Genomic DNA, 19120 nt, shown 5'->3' with positions numbered 1-19120 from the left:
ACAGCAGCCAGCCAGCTCTAAATGTGTGTGCTGATGCCTTACCTCCCAGCACCCCCAAGAGCTTTACCAAGTCACAGGAGACAAAACTGGAGTGATGGACTCAAAATGAAAAGCTAAATCAATAATTAAATGCTGCGGGTCATTGGATTGCACAAATCCGTCAATCTGTCTTTTCCCCTCCTTTTAATCAGAAGGGCTGTTTCAACAGTGGGCGGAGTGTTTCTGTAAGAACCATGTTACATACCGCTGCCTTGATGCCTGTACGGAGTGCTGTATAAATCAATAATAATAAATCATTTGTAGAACTGAGTCATTAAGAGTGTTAAGCAAATGGAATGTCTCCTGAGCTCTCAAAACCGAGTGAGAGACTGATTTGAGTAACTTATTAAAGCGTTTATTAAAATGCAAACTCGCAAAACATCAAATATGTACAGCACAGACAAAACCTCCTTTCCCCTTTCCGGTATCCGTCTCTCCACAACAGCTAGTGAAAAAAAGGCTCTTAAGTGCATGTGTGCATGCACACGCACATGCACACACACCAGTACAGGCAGAGCTACCAAAACCCAGCTCAGTATCTGGTAACGCTCTGTCTTCCCTTGGCTGACATGCTCCCTTTGCTTTGATTTTGTCTCAGACTGTATACTCTCTGCTGCAAGGACCATCACATGCTTTTGATTTCTCTGTACACTCCTAGCACGCCATGGGTACTGTACAGCTCATAACTAACCAATAACAAATAGCAATACCTAGGCCAGGAACAAACTTCTCTTACAATTGTGCTCTATGGGGTTTCTTACACATTCCTCTGACAAATGTGGCAACTGATCATCGTCAGCAACAGGACACTGAACTAGATGGACCCCTCGTCTGATCCAGCATGTCAGTTCCTATGTTCTCAGTAGCAGAGTAAGGCTACGTACACACTACAGCACTTACAGAGTGCGCCGCTGGAGCGCTTGCGGTGGAGTCAGAGATACTGTAAGCCGACGGGAGCCGATGCAGCACTGTCCACACCGGCTCTTAGGTCGGTGTCGCTGACATCGTTCAGGGACATGGATTACTCACACCCCTGTGCGACATACGCTATGCCGAAGTAACCTGCAGTGTAGACAAGGTCTCAGCATAACCAATCTAGGGTGGTGCACAACAGCTGCATGACAGTGCATAAAAATGTTACACAACAGATTAAGGCAGAAGGGAAGAGGAAAACTGTGTCTATTTTATACCAAAGGAGGAATTTTAGAAAGGCAGAACTAACTGTTCATGCGGTAATTTAGCCGGGGCTTACATCCTACTCTCGTGAGAAGTGCCAGGGATTGTCAGTACTTCAACGTGTGCAAGTACACAGTTAGGAACTCAGTTTTATGATATATCTGTAACCAAGATTTTGAAGTTTTGAAGAGTTCTTCCCGAGCCGCTAACAGAACACTGTCAGCTTTACCTTCGCACAGGTATTATGCTCGCAGGTTAAAAGCACTCCACCCTGAAGGTGACAGGAGCATTCTTTATTGCTTGTGCACTAGTTGATATGCTGCTGCTGCCACTACCATGAGCGAAGCTCCCAATGAAACATGCCCCAGCTATTTCTCCCTGTGCAATGGGCACTGGAAAAGGAGTGCCTGGCAAAGATACTGACTGTGCTGGAATCCAGCTTAACTGCATGGATATCACCACATCTCTCTTGCGCATTCCAATTCTCCTTTCCACATGGTTATCAGTTGAAATGTGCTATGCAGGTGCCAAAATCCTGGACATAGTGCAAGGCAGGAGCACATGTGCTGTGCACTTTGGAATTTGTCTGGGACCGGGATGGGAGTAGAGGAATTCTTCTCTGTCTATGCCATGGAGCAAGTGTGGAGTCACTCTGCAACTATTCCTGCAATCTCATAACTTGAGTCACCTCCTTGCCACAGGCATGACCCCAATGTGAAGGAAATGGCTGATGGATCCACTGACTCCATCCTGCCCTCCACTCCTTTGGTAAGCAGTAGCATACAGGAAAGTCCGCAGGGCTGGGCACCATGTCATGCACACTTCCCAAATTTCATCCTTCTCCCACAAAGTGACATCACCTTGGTTCCATTGCAATAGGGCCATCTGCAGACACACATGGGGAGGACATCCATCCCTCCAACGTAGCAGCCTATAGCTAACAGGGGCCTAATAAATGCTTTGATAAACAGACTGAGCCTATGCCTTGTAGCATTTCCCTAATTCAGGGCCCAAATCTGTCACCATTCTGCACATGGACTCCACTGAGTTCAAACATGTTTACTTCAAAGAAGCTTTTTTTTCCTTCCCAGAAGAAAATCTGGCTATTGGTAAGGAATCCTGTCCCATATACCAAACATATTCTGAAATACTGTGATAACAGCCCAGCACTGGAGAGACCGAACGCAAAGCAGCCTCTTGCCAAACTCTCTGGGGGCTTTTGGATGCCAATTCCTATCAGAGTCGTAGCTGTTTCTTCGCTCCGTCAGAAAAGTGGCCAATAAAAATCTCCCGAAAAGACTGTTCCCAATTAAAATTAGCCCCTAAGAAATCAGTATTGTGGCCACTTGCTTAACATATTTCTCCCGAGAAGAATTTATAGTGTTTCCTTGATGAACCCCGGAGCATAGCAGTTTCAACCATGATTACAGAAAAAGCAGCAGTGCCAGAAATAACACTGTTAAAATGGAAACATCCCCTGTGCTCACTCACATATATACACACCCCCTCTCACATACAGCACAAACACAGCTACTTTCTAAGACCAGGAACCATTCCTCTCAGAGCATCGGAACAGCACAACCACCAGGTGTCTACGCTAGGCAAATAAAGAGACCTGATTCTGCAACGGTAAATGCCAGATGAAAACTGAAATAGAATCCCACTATTTATATATCACTGCGTGCATCTGCATATGTAAACTATAAACACCCACCCACAGACGCCCTTTATAGATGGACATTGTTTTAACGGAGCATCGCTGACAATGAACTAAACGGGGCCTCTCAAGCATTAGACTCAGTATGTTTCACCTGGTAAGAGTGGAGAGAATCACAACGTATTTTCTGCACTGTAAAGGGGCATTTTCTGTCCCTCCCATGACACTGATGCAGAAGCAGCAAGGAGAAGTAGCAGATTCACCACCAGCAGTTTAATTTACTTAGTTATTTGACTTCTGACACAGAGAGAAGAGAGCTTCCATTCTGAGCAAAACACTCACAGCTGAAAGGGTGCCTGCGTTCTTGGCAGCTTCCCCTCTTCAATACAGATAGTTCAGCTCTGAATTCAAACAGACCCAGACTGGGCACCCAGACATGCTCAATACAGGCTGTGGCTACAGTACCTAAAACAGGGCTTCTGGTTTTCACCATTTCTTACCAGAAAACAGGAGGTAATCCTCAACAAAACCCCATCCAGCCGCAGTCAGCACCCTCACCTCCTTCAAATCCTCTTCCTGGCTCATTTCTGTTAGGAAGCATGCCACTGATCAAGTATTTCTTTGAATTAATAGTTTTGTTCACTGAGACCTCATCTAGTCACCTCCTGATGAGATTTATAGCACCACTCCCAGTACTCCCCCACCTTGTTGGGCTCTCCCTAACTCATTGTGTTATCTCAACATTTAAATTGTTAGCCCTTCCAAGCAGAGGCATTGTCTGTTTGCTTTTAGAGGGGCTTGTCACCTATTTGGCCACTGTATAAAGCAAGGGCCTGATTCTCCTATCCCTTTTCACAATGAGTTTATTGGAAACTAGTGTAAAATGGTAAGCTATTACTTTCCATGTGAGGAATTTCCCGGTCCTGCTTGGGAGCTAGAGGGCGCTGGGGAAGCCATGTGGTCTGAGTCAGTCAGCAGACAGCCACTCTGGAAAGAATCAGCTTAAGCCTTAAAGCAAGATGGGGTGAGTTGTGCCTCGCTGCAACAGAGAGCAGCCTGTTTTCTCCCTGGTTTGGGTTCTGGATCTGAATGCTAAGAAATAAAGTAGTGCTGTGTTGTAGCTGCCCAGCAAGAGTATTTTCGCTTTTCTCCAGCTTCTCTGTGCATGTGCTGCAAACATAACAAACTAAGTCAGTGTGGCAGAACTGGGTTCAGTCTGAATAATAATGTCTAAGTATGTTTTCTGTGGTAATTCTTCATAATTCCCATGATCCACACATCCACAGCCAACAGCTTCCCAATGAGGAAGCCTCTGAGGGCCTCAATATGTGAAGTGGAGCGCAAAGAAAGTTGGGCTTTTCAGATTTTTATATTCACATATTTGCTTGCCTTCACTCTACTTCTACCCATCGTTACCTGTTTACTTGGAAATATCAAAAACCTTGTGTGTACATTTTTGCATATCACATCTTCTCTTCAATAACTTCGGGTTTTGATTAATGCAAATATGATCACAAAATATTTTCTATCTTTGTAGCAAATACCCACAGGTGAATGATAGATCAAAACATTCAGGCAACAGACCGGTGCGCTGGCAATGTATTACAGGCAGAATCAAAAATAAATCATACTCCATGAAGATAGAATGGCAACCAACCCTCATCTGGGAATTTCCCTCAACTTCTTTAAAGAGCTCAGCTCTGCATAGAATAATAAAACCAATACTGCAGACTTTTCTCAGGCCAAAGAAAAGCAGCACAGCACTGACTTTGGATTCTTTGATTTGGCAAAAATGGTCTCAGCCTTCCATGGGGCACTATATCTGCCTGTAAACAATGCAATGTAAAACCAGTGTAGGAGAGAAATCAGGATTTTGTTTTAATAAATATTTCTTGCATTAAAACTACTATTGCAGTAATGGTGCAATACACAGCGGTAACCGGATCATTACTGTGAAACACTGTAATATTTTAGCGGCGAGGCCGTGCCCCCGAAGCACAGCTCTGCATGTGGGCAGCTTTGGGAGGCACTATGCTTCTATGAGCCAAAACATCTCCCCAAAGTCCCCGGTGAGCAAGAGGAACATACCTGCTATGGCACTGATTAGGGAAATTCTGCACATCTCCCAGCCAGCCCCACTGGCCACTATAGGGAAGGGGACAGGCTTTTCTGCAGGCTTTGGGTCCTTTGCATGTCAGGGGGACTAAAAGGGATCATTTCCTGCATTCAGAGAGCTCCTGAACTACAAATGTGACCAGTATCTGCCTGGAAAGTGTGGGGGGAAGGCTTCTCATGCTGGTTCCCTAAAGCTGTGCATGTGTGGAAATGCCAGTTCCAGTACAGCCCTTGATGAGCAAACTAAGCTGATGATTAAGGCTAAGATTTTGTCACAGATATTTTTAATAAAAGTCAGGACAGGTCATGAGCAAAAGTCAAGGACAGGTCACGGGCAATAAAGAAAACTTCACGGAAGCTCGTGACCTGTCCCTGACTTTTACTAAAAATATTCATGACAAAATGGGAAGCCGCTGGGCAGCTGTAGGGGCCAGCTGGGAGCTGCGGGGTCCTCCGTGACTTCAGCCTGCGGTAGACAGGAGCTGTGGGGTACCCCTGCCGCCCATGGTGACCAAGAGCTGTGGGGTATCCCCACTACCCTTGGTGGCTCAGAGCTTGGGGGTTCCCCACAGCTCCTGGCCGCCATGGGCTGAAGTCACAGAGGTCTTTGGAAGTAACGGATTCTGTGACTTCAGCGACCTCCGTGACAAAATTGTCGCCTTACTGATGATCTTTTCCGTACTGTGGTTTCAGCGGTTAGTTACAGCTGCTCACTGTAACACACAAATGGAAAAGGAATATTATTTTAAACATTGTCTAGCACTCTATACCCTGGGATTTCAGAAGGCAGATTGTGAATGGAGCCTGGGAACACCCCTGAGAGGTAGTGAGGTGTGATTATCCCCACACTACAGACCTGGAAGCTGAGACACAGGCCGTGGCTACATAGGGAAATTGACCTGAAGAGCTATTGTGGAATAAATGATTCCAGAATTGCTTCCAGACTGGGCATATTATTCTGGAATAAAAGTAATTTCCCTTGTAGACAAGGCCATAGAGTGGTGAAATGACTTCCCCTCAGTCACACTGTTAGTCTATGACACACACACTTTAATTCAACCATAACACATAAGCTTGATGCAGAAATTATGGAATGAAATTCTCTAGCCTGCATGATGCAGGTCAGACTAGATGATCAGAATGGTCTGTTCTGACCTTGGAATCTATGAGCTGGGAACAAAACCCAAGTCTCTGGATTTCTAGTCCTGTGCTTTAACCACAAGACCATCCTGCACACTTTAAAGTGCCTGCACTGACCCAGGTCTACGGGTGCTTGGCTGGGAAAGGGTAGTTTTATCACAGGGTTTTGTTGCTTTTACTCTAGACAAAGAAATACATGAGTGCTACAGTCATGTTTGTGGGAGGTAACTTAACACACATCTTGACTTCCATTCAGTACAAGGAAAGCTCTGCATTCTTCTGTAGATACACACAATCCCATTTTCATTTACAGTTCTGGCCTGACCTTTCAGTGCACTATTTTATTCAGTTTCTCTAATTCTAAAAAAAGGAGACATCTTCTATTTTCAAACAAACAAATCCTTCTTTTCTTTAAAATGTACAAACCCTATTACATTTTATCCTGTTCTGCAGCTCAAATATAAACAAAATGTTTCCCCTCCCCCTAGCAACCCCAGTTTCCTCTCTGCAAAAAAAATCTCTCAGATCAGATCATTACTCAGGTTAGGAAGCCAAGTTTAAAGCTCAGGCTCGATCAAAAGGCTTTCCCCCACTGGTTTCCCCTCCACTGAAGAGACGCTGCTATGAACAACCTTCTGAAGAGAAGAATTCAGTACAGAAATTCTATATAGTGCTTAGCCCAGTGTAGAGTGACTATTACTTCTCCTTCAGCTGTAGGGTTCACCTCTCAACCCTCCTACCAAGAAAGTTAACAGCCCTAAAATTATTCTTTTCTGTTTTAAAGCTTAAGGGCCAGAACCACAACTAGGGTAAACAGGCAGAGCTCTAGTGACTTCAGTGGAGCTCTGCAGATTTGCATCAGCACAGAATCTGGCCTTACATTGACTGTAATTCTTCTGCAGCAGGGTTGATGCTGGCTTGGGTTCATTATCCAGGTGCCGAGTGTTACTTTAGCTGAGCTCTTCTAACTGAAAAGGAGGGAGAACCTGGAGATTGCTTTGCTTTCTTTAGGCAACAGATAGTTCATTATTTCTCCCCAACAAGTGCACTTTATGAAAATGTTTCTTCATTTTTATTTTTGAAACTTCACATTTTTGTCTCATCTTTGCCTTTACTGGTTTTTTTAATTAACATTACTAGGTTTCCTCAGAAGGGAACAAAACCAGAAAATAGAATAAAGGGCAGGAGGAAGTGAATGGAACCCGTGGGCAGCTATTTAAAGAATCAGTGATGCCTCATGGAAAACTCTGAAACACATTCCATCTAGTGACAATTCTGCTGCTCCCGCCTCAAGTCAGTTATTTGTTTTCCTTGGGTTCCTTATAATTAGGGTGACCAGATAGCAAGGGTGAAAAATTGGGACAAGGGATGGGGGGTAATTGGCACCTATATAAGACAAAGCTCCAAATATCGGGGCTGTTCTTATAAAATTGGGACATCTGGTCGCCCTACTTATAATGAGGGACTCTGGCACAGGAAGACCTCTGTTTCTTGAGAATTCATCCACTCTTGCTGCTCATTCCACAGCTGATGCTGGGATATGGTTTGCAATGTCTGAATCATCTCCACAGCTCCCGGATGGGAGGTCACTGGCAGAGTGAAATTTCACTTGTGGGGTGGGAGCACAAGGGCTTAGCTAAAGAAACACAGAAACTCATAAGGAACAGAGATGCACATATTAATAAAGAACAAGGCAGCAAAATACGAAAGCAGGAGCTATGGCAGACCTGCCAAGTGTCATACATGCATCATTCATCACACACACACCCATTTGGCAGTTCTGTCAGGCCTGTCCACATATCTGGTAAAGAAAAGTTTTGAGAGAGAGACAGAGACTCCTCTGGTGCATAGTACCCTGTAGCCTGGGGTAAGGGCATTGAGCTGCAAGCCAGGAGACAACGAGTTTGACTTTCCATTCATTCCCTGTGTGCTGTCAACAGCTTTGTACATCTCACAACCCATATTCCTAACTAAGCCCTTGGTGCCCTGCCTAAGGAGGCAACTATCATTCATGCACTTCAAAGACGAGGTCACCTTAGGCCAGAGGTGAGCAAACTACAGCCCGCGGGCCACGTTCTGTGTGGGCCCGAGCTCCCAGCTGGCCCCGGCCCCTCCCATGCTTTCCCGCCTCCCCCACAGCCTCAGCTCGCCGTGCCGGCAGCACGGCAGTGTGGCTGGCACTGGCTGGGCGGCGTGGCTCAGGGGCAGATTTAACAGTGAACACAGGGTGCCCTGGCACAAGTCCCCCCAACAACAGGGGGCCCCAGGGCCAGGCACTCGGGCAGCTCAGCACTGGCGCACCCCCTGCGGGGGGAAGGTGGCTGCACTGTGAGGGCAGGGGAGCAGGTGGGCGGTGCAGGTGGCAGCAGCGCAGGGAAAGCGGGCGGAGGACTCAGGAGGAGCAGGGGCAGCTGTGCAGCTGGAGAGAAGCGGTGGTTTTCCCCTTCAAAGCTGCTGCTCCTGAGTCCTCCGCCCATGTTCGCAGGGCCACATTCCGAAAGGGGCTGGCCGTCAGTGGACAGGGAGCATGGGGGTTGGATAGGGGGTGGGATCCCAGGGGGCGGTTAGGGGCAGGGATCCTGGGAGGGGGTGGTCAGGGGACAAGGAGCAGGGGGGGTTGGGTGGGTCACAGGTTCTGAGGGGGACAGTCAGGGGGAGGGAAGTGGGAAGGAACAGATAGGGGGCAGGCTGTTTGGGGAGGAACAGCCTTCCCTACCCCGATGTGGCCCTCGGGCCAAAAAGTTTCCCCACCCACGTCTTAGGTAGTGCTTCTGTGACAAACCCAAGGTCTTATCCACTTTACCACATTGCCTTTAAGAATGGATGTACAAAATTATGTGCTTGGCTATCCTGTCTTGAACTACTAGACCACACTCTGCTCCCAGGACCAGGAACAGAACTTGGGAATCCTGATACCTGCTGTCTCACAAATAGCTGGCTAGCCCACTGGCAAAGTGTGTCAGTCTTCCTCTGCTGCCGGGTCCACTTAGAGGATAACAGCCTACCGTCACCACCAATTGCTCAAGTAAAAGAATTCTGTGCTGTGGATCTAAAGGGCCTGAGTTCAAGACCTGTTAGCAATCCTTGTGGAAAATAAAAGCGTGTGGTTGTGGAATTAAAGACAGTATCAGTTTTGTCCTCATGAGCTCTGCAAAGTAGGAATCTACCCCAATGCAGACCTGCTACAGAGCACAGGAGGGGGATTTCCCTTTGGTCCTCTCTAGCAGATGGGCAGCAATGGGGTCCCTTGGTTGGATGTGGGAGCATGGTAAGAAGGAGCTTAGGGAGCAATTGGGTTTATGTGGAAAAAGGCAAAGGCTGGATCTACTTGAAATCTGCTGATCCTCCCACCCCCTTGCTCCTAGTTGTACCATCAAAATAGAGAACAAGTGTATCTGTTCCGAAGCACATCAAACACACCCAAGATCTTGAAGCAACCATACTGCAAAACCCCAAATCCAATGTCTGGTTCCCACTGGACCAGCCAATTTTGGCTACAACTCTCAGAATTCTAGTACCTGCATAAAGAACAAGTCTAATCACTTCTATGCACCAACAAATCTGAACCCCAATGCTTCCCGGTGCAACAATGCTGCAAAAACCTGGATCCATGGCTCTTTTCCCGGAGACCTTCTAAAGTCTGCAGGAAGAGCAGAGGAAGGGCCAGCTGAGTTTGATGGCAGTGGGTTGGGGCTGGGAAGCCACAGATCCACTGAAACTGAAATTTCGTTTGCATAGAAAACTTTTACACCCTATGTGTAAAGTTTACTGTGAGTTTGAAAACAGCACATGCCGACCTCATAGTTTGCCACAGAAACTGGTGCACTTGTTCCCTTGAAAACTCCAGCCCTGATTCTCCTATCTTGCACCTTGTCGTTATTTACACCTGAGCAATGTGAATGTAAACTGCCCACCAGAATCCTCACACTTTCACTCCAGCAGTGGCATTTACACTTAGCTTTACCCAGGTGGGGTTGGGGTGCGGGGAAAGGCTGAATCTTGGTCACTGTTTCCTCCCAGTCAAGAGCTGCTGAATGGTTTCTTCTCAAACTCTCCACAAGAATAGTGCCTCAGTTCAGTAAAGTTTTGTGCAACTGAAATCAAGGGGTTAGAAAGGAAACATTTAGGCAGCCTTAGATGGTTACCATTGAGCCCACTAGGGAAAAAAGCTTCTCAGAATTTTTTCCATCAGACTTCGGTAGCTCTACGTACTCAAAAGACTCCTTTGCTCAGCCTCACGGGGAACATACTCAGCCTTGCACAGCAAATAACCTTCCCTCGCCCTGTGCACAAGGAAATCATGCTCACCTGGTGGCTACGGAAAGCTTTCTGCATGTTGAGAACATGGCTAAATTCAAGCACCTGGGAAAGTCAATACTATAGTACCTGTGCCTGGCCTGGGGTTAAAGAGAGAGTCTTTGTCTTGGCAGCCATCTGAAAAGCTGATGTGGTAGAGAGTGAAGGTTTCCTGCACATTTACTTTCACCGGTGGTTTGGGGCTGGCCAAATAACCCCCAGTCTCTTTAACATGCGCCATCCCTGATGCACACAGCTCTCTTTGACTCAAGTTAAAAGGCTCACCTTATGCACGCCTGTAATTAGAGCAAGGTTGGATACAAATCTTCTCATTACTGCAATGATTATATTGACCGAGACCCCGGGGGGCTGCCAAGAGCAGGCACTGTGAATTCGATTTGTGCAGCAGTGGGAATGCTGGTCACAACTGTCCTCTTATAAGGTAGCCTCTACAGAGGCAGCCCAGGTGAGAAATCCATCACTCCAGCAGCCCCAGATTAATAAACTAAAGCTGGGAAGAACTCAGCAAGCGTAATGGGCGGAATGGAAGAACAGAATAAACACTACCCCAGAATCCTGACTGGCCCTTCTGACTGCAGATCCCAGCAGAGCAATAAAGACCTGCTAATAAGCAGCCTTTTAAAAGTCAGAGACAATGGTGTTTAATGTACATTTAAAATAAATTACTTGCCTTTCCAGAACTTTTTTTTAAATCATGAACCTGTTGCCAAGAAACAAGACGCTTTAAAACTATCTAGAAACAGCAAGTCCACCAAGACATTTTTCACGTTCATGTAATGTAGCCAGGAGTTAGGACGGTAATGCTCCCCTAAGTACACCATCAGCACTAGCCTTGACAGTTAGAGGAGACAGAAGAAACTAGAGGAAAACTAGCTATTTCAGTGCAAAAGGAGTGTGCCCAAAACAACTGTGGGAATTCACCAGGGACATACTGCAGGGAGTTCTCAGGAGATCTAGCACCAACTTCAGGGGATAGTTGGGGCGATTTCCCAAACCCCGGAACAGTCCCCACTTCTCTGATTACTGCTAGACCAGCCATGTCAGAGACACTTTATCCCTGGTGCTCAGGAAATATTTCTCAACATCACATTTGCTTTTGCCTTTGGAATAAACATCAGGTATTTTCAAAACATTTTCTCAGAGGATTCTCTCCTTTGGATCCCATTAGATGTCCCGTGCACATAATCTCACACACCCTGCAAACTGTGCTAGCTGAATACCATGCTATTCTATCAACAGTTCTGTGTATTTTTCAAGAGCAAACTCTAAACATTTCTAACTTTGTTTGCCCAGTGGTTCTGCCTCTCTCCTTAGTTGTGGCCATGAGAACGTAATTTGTTTAAATGGGAAAACAAACAAGCAGAGTCTCCAGTCCCTCTCTCCATTTCCTCTGCCACACTTGCACTTGGGGCATAGGCTTATCAGGGCAGAGGGGAAGGGAAATTTGTTGAATAATAATCTTTCTTAAATAATCTATGTCCAACACAGAAATCAGAGAGATCCATATTGTAGATGAAGATTTAAAATTATCTATTAACAGTGCAAATTGCTCAAGCTACTTCTCTAATCCTTCAACAGTCCTGCACGGAGATGAATGTGAAGTCAACAGAGTCCAAACATTCTCCACCGAGGGAAATCTGGGGAATCATTACTGCAAGTGAGAGCAGAGTGTCCCAGACTGCATGAATGTAAACTGCCAGAAGGCCAACTTCAGGGGGTTTCCAGCATCCCCAGCACTTTAACTAGTTAATAATTCAATTAGGACTTTTCATTTTGATGCAATTAGAGTTTCTCTACTAAATTGTTTTATTTTACTTTTTCCTTTTCTAAATAATAACTGAAATACGTGTTGTGCTGGAGAAAGGAGCCAGACTGAATGCCCCGGAAAAAGAGGCTCTCTGTCCACAGAAAAGGAGCAACCCAGAAAGTGAGAGCATATGTTTCCTTTGTTCCATCCCACCATTTGTCCCTCAATCCTCCACTAGAAAGTTTCCTTCTAAGGCTGGGTGGGATTCACTCAGCACCCCTCTGCTGAGGCCGTCAACAAGGGAACCAGTTAGTGCCATTATAGTATGTTTCTTGGCTTCTGAGATGCCCCATCATCACCCTCCACTCCTCGATTCATTTCAGGCAGGCCACAGTTTTACTCCTATCAGAGAGCTGGATTCTGACCACGCTGTGTATATTATTCTATAGGAAACAGAATGTAAAGTTTTTACGGCACAGAGATTGTGTAAACCCAGCAAACAGCGACAACTGCTAAGGAACATTAGTAGGTCTATTCTGCCACATGCTCTAGGGGATCCCTGAAACATACTAATAAAGTCAGGACAAAAGGGACAAGAGCCATAAAGGAGGGGAGTCCAGACGCCTGCTTTCCAGATGATAAAGGCTAAAACTGTCCCTGCCTGCTGACAACGGTAATGTTCAAACAGATGAAGTAAGTGCTCAGAAGCCATGAGCTACCTATCAGCAGTAGAGCAGAGTTCAGATTCTATTGCTGATGCTGCAAGTCAGGTCAATTGCCCCAACCATTTTCACTTGCCAGAGTTTAACTGGGCCAGAGACACTTTTGTGGTAGCTGCACAATTAGTTCCAATTCTCAAAGGCTCAGAAAATGAAAAAAAAACAAACCCAGTCCTTTCCATCAACACCATTCCTAGAATAAACATCCACACATTTGCATGCAGCAGTTCAGTGCATGTCTGAATTTCAGAACACAGCTTTGGCTACATAACAGGTGCTATTAATTTCCATTGAGAAGGATTAGGGTGCTTAAATCATTAGAGCTCATTTACACAAACTTAATACATTTTTAAAACTGCCTCATTTTATGCTGATATGGAGGTGTTAATCTCCAATAAAATATTGAAAAGAATAAAATGCCCAACATGTTTAGCTCTCTAAAGGCCCTTTACTCCACTATTCTAGCAAATTTTGCCATTCTCTCTTACTGCACTCAGCTTGCAGATATTTTCTGTCTCAGGGTTTGGAAAGTCGCTCTGATAGAAAGCCTCACTGCAGAACTTTACTAAACTAGCTGCATATTGTAATCAGATGTTGCATGACAGCATCCCTATTATTTGCCACTTGCTTTCTTCTACTAACGACCTCTCCCCCTCCAAAAAACCAAGCCGTTCCAGACTGATGGCCCCCAAACTGCCAGTGCTACTCGGTACCACGAGTGACAGTCCCGGACAGGACTCCCCGAGAACATCAGTTATATATGCACTTCCATTAACATTCAAACTGCTGTTTGTTTATTTGCCAGCATTGGCGCTTGGGCTGCCTGGCAAAGGATCAAGAGAAACAAGCCGTTCATGTTTACAGGATACAGGAGTCCTACATCCAGTAACTCCTGGTTACTCATTTACAGTGACCTCATCGGGGAGACATGCCTGAGTGTTACAACTGCCCTTACTTCACTTCTGCCCAATCTGCTGCACCTCCCTCCCCCCCCCTGACCTGACCACAGCTGATAAGAGGGAAAAAAACCCTCCCTGAACATTCATTGCCTAGTATGAAGCAATCAGGATTTCATTACCTGCATCGACTCGGCTCCTATGCCCCCTGCACTGCAGCTTTCTCTCTCTCATGACTGTGCCTTGTAAGAGACAGGAACCCTGAGTCTCCAGGGGGATGTTCTGATGGGCTGTAATAGAAAAGGTTACTTTAAAGCTCCTTATTTGGGCAGTGATGTAAAGGGAAGTTGTTCAGTGAGCACCACCCACTTTTTCCATTCACTGCACATTGTTTCCTGTTGTCAAGCAGCTGCTGTAGCTTTCGATACAGACAAGGGAATCCTTCAGCCCTTGGCTGGTTCTCATGCATTGCACAACTTGTTAACAGCGCATTACTGACACAACCATCTCCTGGGCCAAACTCCTTATACTTCTAGCAAACATTTCTTCCTTTAAAAATTTGCAAAAATCCATCAAATCTTGACCCCAGACACTGACATAAAAATCTCTCTCTCTCTCTCACACACACACACACTCACACACACAGCCCCTCCATCACAAATGCTCACTTGTTGGCAGGCTAGTGCCATCTGAAAGTGGCTAAGTGAGACTGTCATCACAATTGTTCTCAGAACCAATCTGCAGCAGTGGGTAAAGCTCAGACTGCATCTCACTGCAGGTCTCTGTTAAGGAGCCTGCCCTGCCTCTGGACTGTCAGGTGCTCAGATACCATGCTGACAGGTGCTGTATAATAATCCGAATAAAACAGAACAAGGACTGTCTGTCTCAAGCAAGAATCACTTGCCAAATTCCAATCCCAATAAGAAACTAATGGGCTATGAGGCCAGTGCTATTTGCAGAAGAGTCTCTCTCAGGGACAGACACCCTGATAAGGGATGGGTAGATTAGCCTGAACCCAACCCACCTTGGTGTATTGACTACCAGCTGATGGGACTGGCCCTGTGGCTCAGTGCTAGGGCAGCTGAGCTCCTCCTGAGCCAGCTGTCACCTCCCCGTGCAGCATGGAGAACAGCAGTGCGGAGTGGCTGCTGTGGGCTCTGGCGCTTGCCTGACATCAGCCAAATGCACTTACCAGGAGGACACAAGCTGAGAGCAGAAAGCAGCCCCCTGGAGATGCCCTGCAGGCACCAGCAGCTCTGCTCAGAGCCGAGCCCTGTGCAAGCAGAGGCGCTGGGAGAAGCGAGCAAAGGGAAGGCAGAAAACAATCAGTGTGTGTGTCTGTGTGTCTGTGTGCCTCCCCTCCAGCCCCATCTCTGCCGTCTGCCTCCAGCCATCCTCTCCATCCCCACATCCTCCTCCCCCGCTGCCCAGCCCCCGCCCCGTGACACGCGCCCTCCCACTTGCGCTCGGCGGGGGCTCAGCCCGGCCCCAGGGTCCCCGCGATGTCGGCAGAGCCGGGCCGGGCTCCGGCGAGGGGTGGGACGCAGAGCGCCCGGCCGCCCCCTGCGAGCTGCGCCTGGCGGACGCTGCCCCGCTCCCGCGGGGAGGCTGGAGCTCGGTGGCCGGTGCAGGGAGCAGCCGGGCCGGGGCAGGAGGGATCATCACCCGCGGCCCAAGCCCCAGCAGCTGTAGCTCCAGCGGGGGCAAGGCGTGGGGAAGGGGCACTGCCCAGGGAACCCAACCGGGGGTGGGGATCTAGCCAGGGAGAGGCTGGTGGCCCCTAGGAAAAGGGGTGATTTTAACACGTGTTAACTGCGATGGGCCAAACAGCCTGGGCTGGACACGCAAGGGGGAGTGTTAACAGGTGTGAGCTGGCTCCCAGGATTTAGCCCCAGCAGTTAACAGGTTAAAACCACAGCTTGCCTGGGATCTGGACGTTGCTAAGCTGACCCGTGTCAACATACGTTTTTCTTAGTGTAGACTTGGCCTTAGAGGCAAGGTTGGAAGATGTGAAAATGCTGCCCCTCTCACTCTGGGTTAGGCTGCTTACTCCCCTGGGAATAGGGCACACAGTCTCTTATCATGTAGTGTGAACAGGAAAGCCCTGCACACCCCTCCTTGGAGAGGGGGAGGGAAAGGCCGCAGGGATCATTTACAGCAGGCTTCCCACCACAGGACACTCCCCAGCTGAAAAACAGAACAGGCACCTTCCAGGGCTCACAGCAGCATCTGACAGCCACGTTGCCCCTCCCCTGCCTAGCACGGGACACGCACAGTAACGTTTATTGTATGGCAGTGTCATAAGGGGACTCATACCAGACCTTCCGCTGATCCACCACTAAGTCAAGCCAGCAAAGTCCCTAATCCGCACACACTGAATCACTTGCTCTCTGCTGTTTAGCTAGTGCTCTCCCTTAAAACAGATCGGGGGCCAGGTCCGTATGCTGGGCACTCGTGCAGCGCTCTTGAGCCATTGGAAAGTACCACGAGGCGATGCCAAGCTTCCAGCCTGGCCTCCATTGTGTGTAGGATGAATCAGCGAGGGGGGAGTCCTGCTGGGAGCAGGTAAGTCTGAAGCCATTAACATTTGGTTACACTACTAGTTCCTAAACTACATTCACTGCAGCCTGCAAGCCTCTTTATGTTGCTTGGCCCAGCCATTTAATGGGAGCACCATGTGCCTTATGACAGCAGAGCAACTACCTACAAGTATGAGACTATCTCTAGCATGCCCAGATCACATATTAGTCACAGTTGTGGGAAAGGAGCCAGGTTTCCAATTTCATTTTCACTCAGATTTTACATGTGGAAGCTTTCACAAGTGATGACACCAAATCAGCTTTTCCACAGAATTGCTGCATGAACTCTGGAGGACACTGAACTCAGCCCACAGACAAAAAAGTGTGGGATACCTGCAGGGCTGGCGCTACCATTTAGGCAGCCTAGGCAATCGCCTAGGGCTCCAGAATAATTGGTGGGCGGCATTTTGCCGGAGGGGGCGGCAGGCAGCTCTGGTGGGGCTGCCGCAGTGGTGCCTGCGGAGGGTCCGTTGGTCCGCGGCTCCGGTGGAGCTACCACAGTGGTGCCTGCGGATGGTCGGCTCCTCACGGGGCTCTGGTGGACCTCCCGCAGGCCCTACTGCGGCAGCTCCACCAGAGCCACGGAGCACCGGACCCTCCGCAGGCACCACTGCGGCAGCCCCACCAGAGCCATGGGACCAGCACGCGGGCAGCGAAATTGCTGTACACCTAGAGCGCTCAAACCCCTACGGCCGATCCTGGATACCTGTGTGCCTGACTGTACCTATTGGGTGTCTGGGAAATGGGTGGGCAAAGCCCGCCCACTGCTAAAGGATCCTCCCCCAGCCTAAGGGGAGGAACCACAGGGCCACAGAACCCACTGAGTGCGGGGGACAACTAATAAAAGAACAGGGACAGGAGTGAGGTCAAAGGGTCAGAAGGAGGGAACCTAACGGGGACACCGAGCAGAGAACCCCGGACAGCGCCCACTGCTCCTCGAAGGCGTCAAGGGAGCCAGTGGACGCCGCCCAGAGGAACTCCGCCCGGATGCGTGATCGGACCATGGAGCGGAAGCAAGCCCCACAGTCACCGGAGTCTCCGTCGGCCAACCTCCCCTCCCTGGTCGCGTGGATGGCATTTTCCGCCAGGGCGAGGAGGAGGTTGACCAGGAGGTCCCGGGACTTCGTGGGGCCACGGATAGGGAGTGCGTACAAAAGGAGGTGAGGGGAAAAGTGTAACCAAAAACGTAAGAGGATGGCTGTGAGGAGCCGGTGTAGGGGCTGCAACCTGGCGCACTCTAAGTACACGTGCGCCAGGGTCTCCCTCACGCCGCAGAAGGGGCAGGTGTCCGGGACAGGGGTAAACCGCGCCAAGTACACGCCCGTGCTCACGGCCCCATGGAGGAGCCGCCAACTGATATCCCCAGTGGGCCTTGGGAGTGTGCCTGACTGTATCTATTGGGTGTCTGGGAAGTGGGCAGGCAAAGCCCGCCCACTGCTAAAGGATCCTCCCCCAGCCTAAGGGGAGGAACCACAGGGCCACAGAACCCACTGAGTGCGGGGGACAACTAATAGAAGAACAGGGACAGGAGTGAGGTCAAAGGGTCAGAAGGAGGGAATCTAACGGGGACACCGAGCAGAGAACCCCGGACAGCGCCCACTGCTCCTCGAAGGCGTCAAGGGAGCCAGTGGACGCCGCCCAGAGGAACTCCGCCCGGATGCATGATCGGACCATGGAGCGGAAGCAAGCCCCACAGTCACCGGAGTCTCCGTCGGCCAACCTCCCCTCCCTGGTCGCGTGGATGGCCTTTTTCGCCAGGGCGAGGAGGAGGTTGACCAGGAGGTCCCGGGACTTCGTGCGGCCACGGATAGGGAGTGCATACAGAAGGAGGTGAGGGGAAAAGTGTAACCAAAAACGTAAGAGGATGGCTGTGAGGAGCCGGTGTAGGGGCTGCAACCTGGCGCACTCTAAGTACACGTGCGCCAGGGTCTCCCTCACGCCGCAGAAGGGGCAGGTGTCCGGGACAGGGGTAAACCGCGCCAAGTACACGCCCGTGCTCACGGCCCCATGGAGGAGCCGCCAACTGATATCCCCAGTGGGCCTTGGGAGTGTGCCTGACTGTAGCAGGGCAGTTACCCCGCTCTGGCCCTGAAAGGGTTAAAAGCCAGTTCTTGCAGAGGGCTGGGGCTGAGAGCCTATAAGAAGAGGCTGGGAGGCAGCCAATCAGGGCCAAGCTGGGCCCTATAAAAGAGCTGCAGGGTCAGCCTGAGAGTGAGAAGGGCTTTCCTGCCTAGGAGAACAGGGTAGCTGAGGTAGAGTAGTGCTGGGGAACTCTAGTCTAAGGCCTAAAGAGGTAGTGGGGCTGCAGAGGTGTAGCTGGGGGATAAGCAGAAGCAGCTGGTCCTACCCCCTTGCTAGTAATGAATGGCCATTACAGACTGTGGTCTGCCCCAGAGGATGGGGGCTGGATGATGACTGGCAGTAGCCACTGAGGCAAGGTGGGTATAGAGCAGGGGTCGGCAACCTTTCAGAAGTTCTGTGCTGAGTCTTCATTTATTCACTCTAATTTAAGGTTTTGTGTGCCAGTCATACATTTTAATGTTTTTAAGTCTCTTTCTGTAATACATAACTAAACTATTGTATGTAAAGTAAATAAGGTTTTTAAAATGTTTAAGAAGCTTCATTTAAAATTAAATTAACATGCAGAGCTGCCAGGACCTGGCTAGTGTGAGTGCTCCTGAAAATCATCTTGTGTGCTGCCTTTGGCACCTGTGCCCTAGGTTGCCTACCCCTGG

At 48.8% G+C, this 19120-nt stretch overlaps 1 protein-coding gene across 8 annotated transcripts in view; it reads right to left on the bottom strand.

Moving 5' to 3' along the window:
* The window catches only part of HIVEP3 (HIVEP zinc finger 3), a 461199-nt gene that overhangs the window by 190988 nt on the left and 251091 nt on the right, over positions 1-19120 (bottom strand). For 6 of the 8 annotated variants that reach the window (XM_030539427.1, XM_030539430.1, XM_030539433.1 and 3 more), the window contains one exon: positions 13989-14096. The exons of 1 other annotated variant lie outside the window; for it this stretch is intronic. The gene's annotated coding sequence lies outside the window, so the exon portion shown is untranslated. Of the gene's footprint in view, positions 1-10091; positions 10222-13988; positions 14097-19120 lie in introns of all 8 variants that reach the window. One more of the 8 variants, XM_030539428.1, reaches the window with a different exon arrangement.

This window comes from Gopherus evgoodei, chromosome 20 (assembly GCF_007399415.2).
Source record: "Gopherus evgoodei ecotype Sinaloan lineage chromosome 20, rGopEvg1_v1.p, whole genome shotgun sequence".
NCBI classification, from domain to species: Eukaryota; Metazoa; Chordata; order Testudines; family Testudinidae; genus Gopherus; species Gopherus evgoodei.
This window is presented reverse-complemented; position numbering and strand designations above follow the sequence as displayed.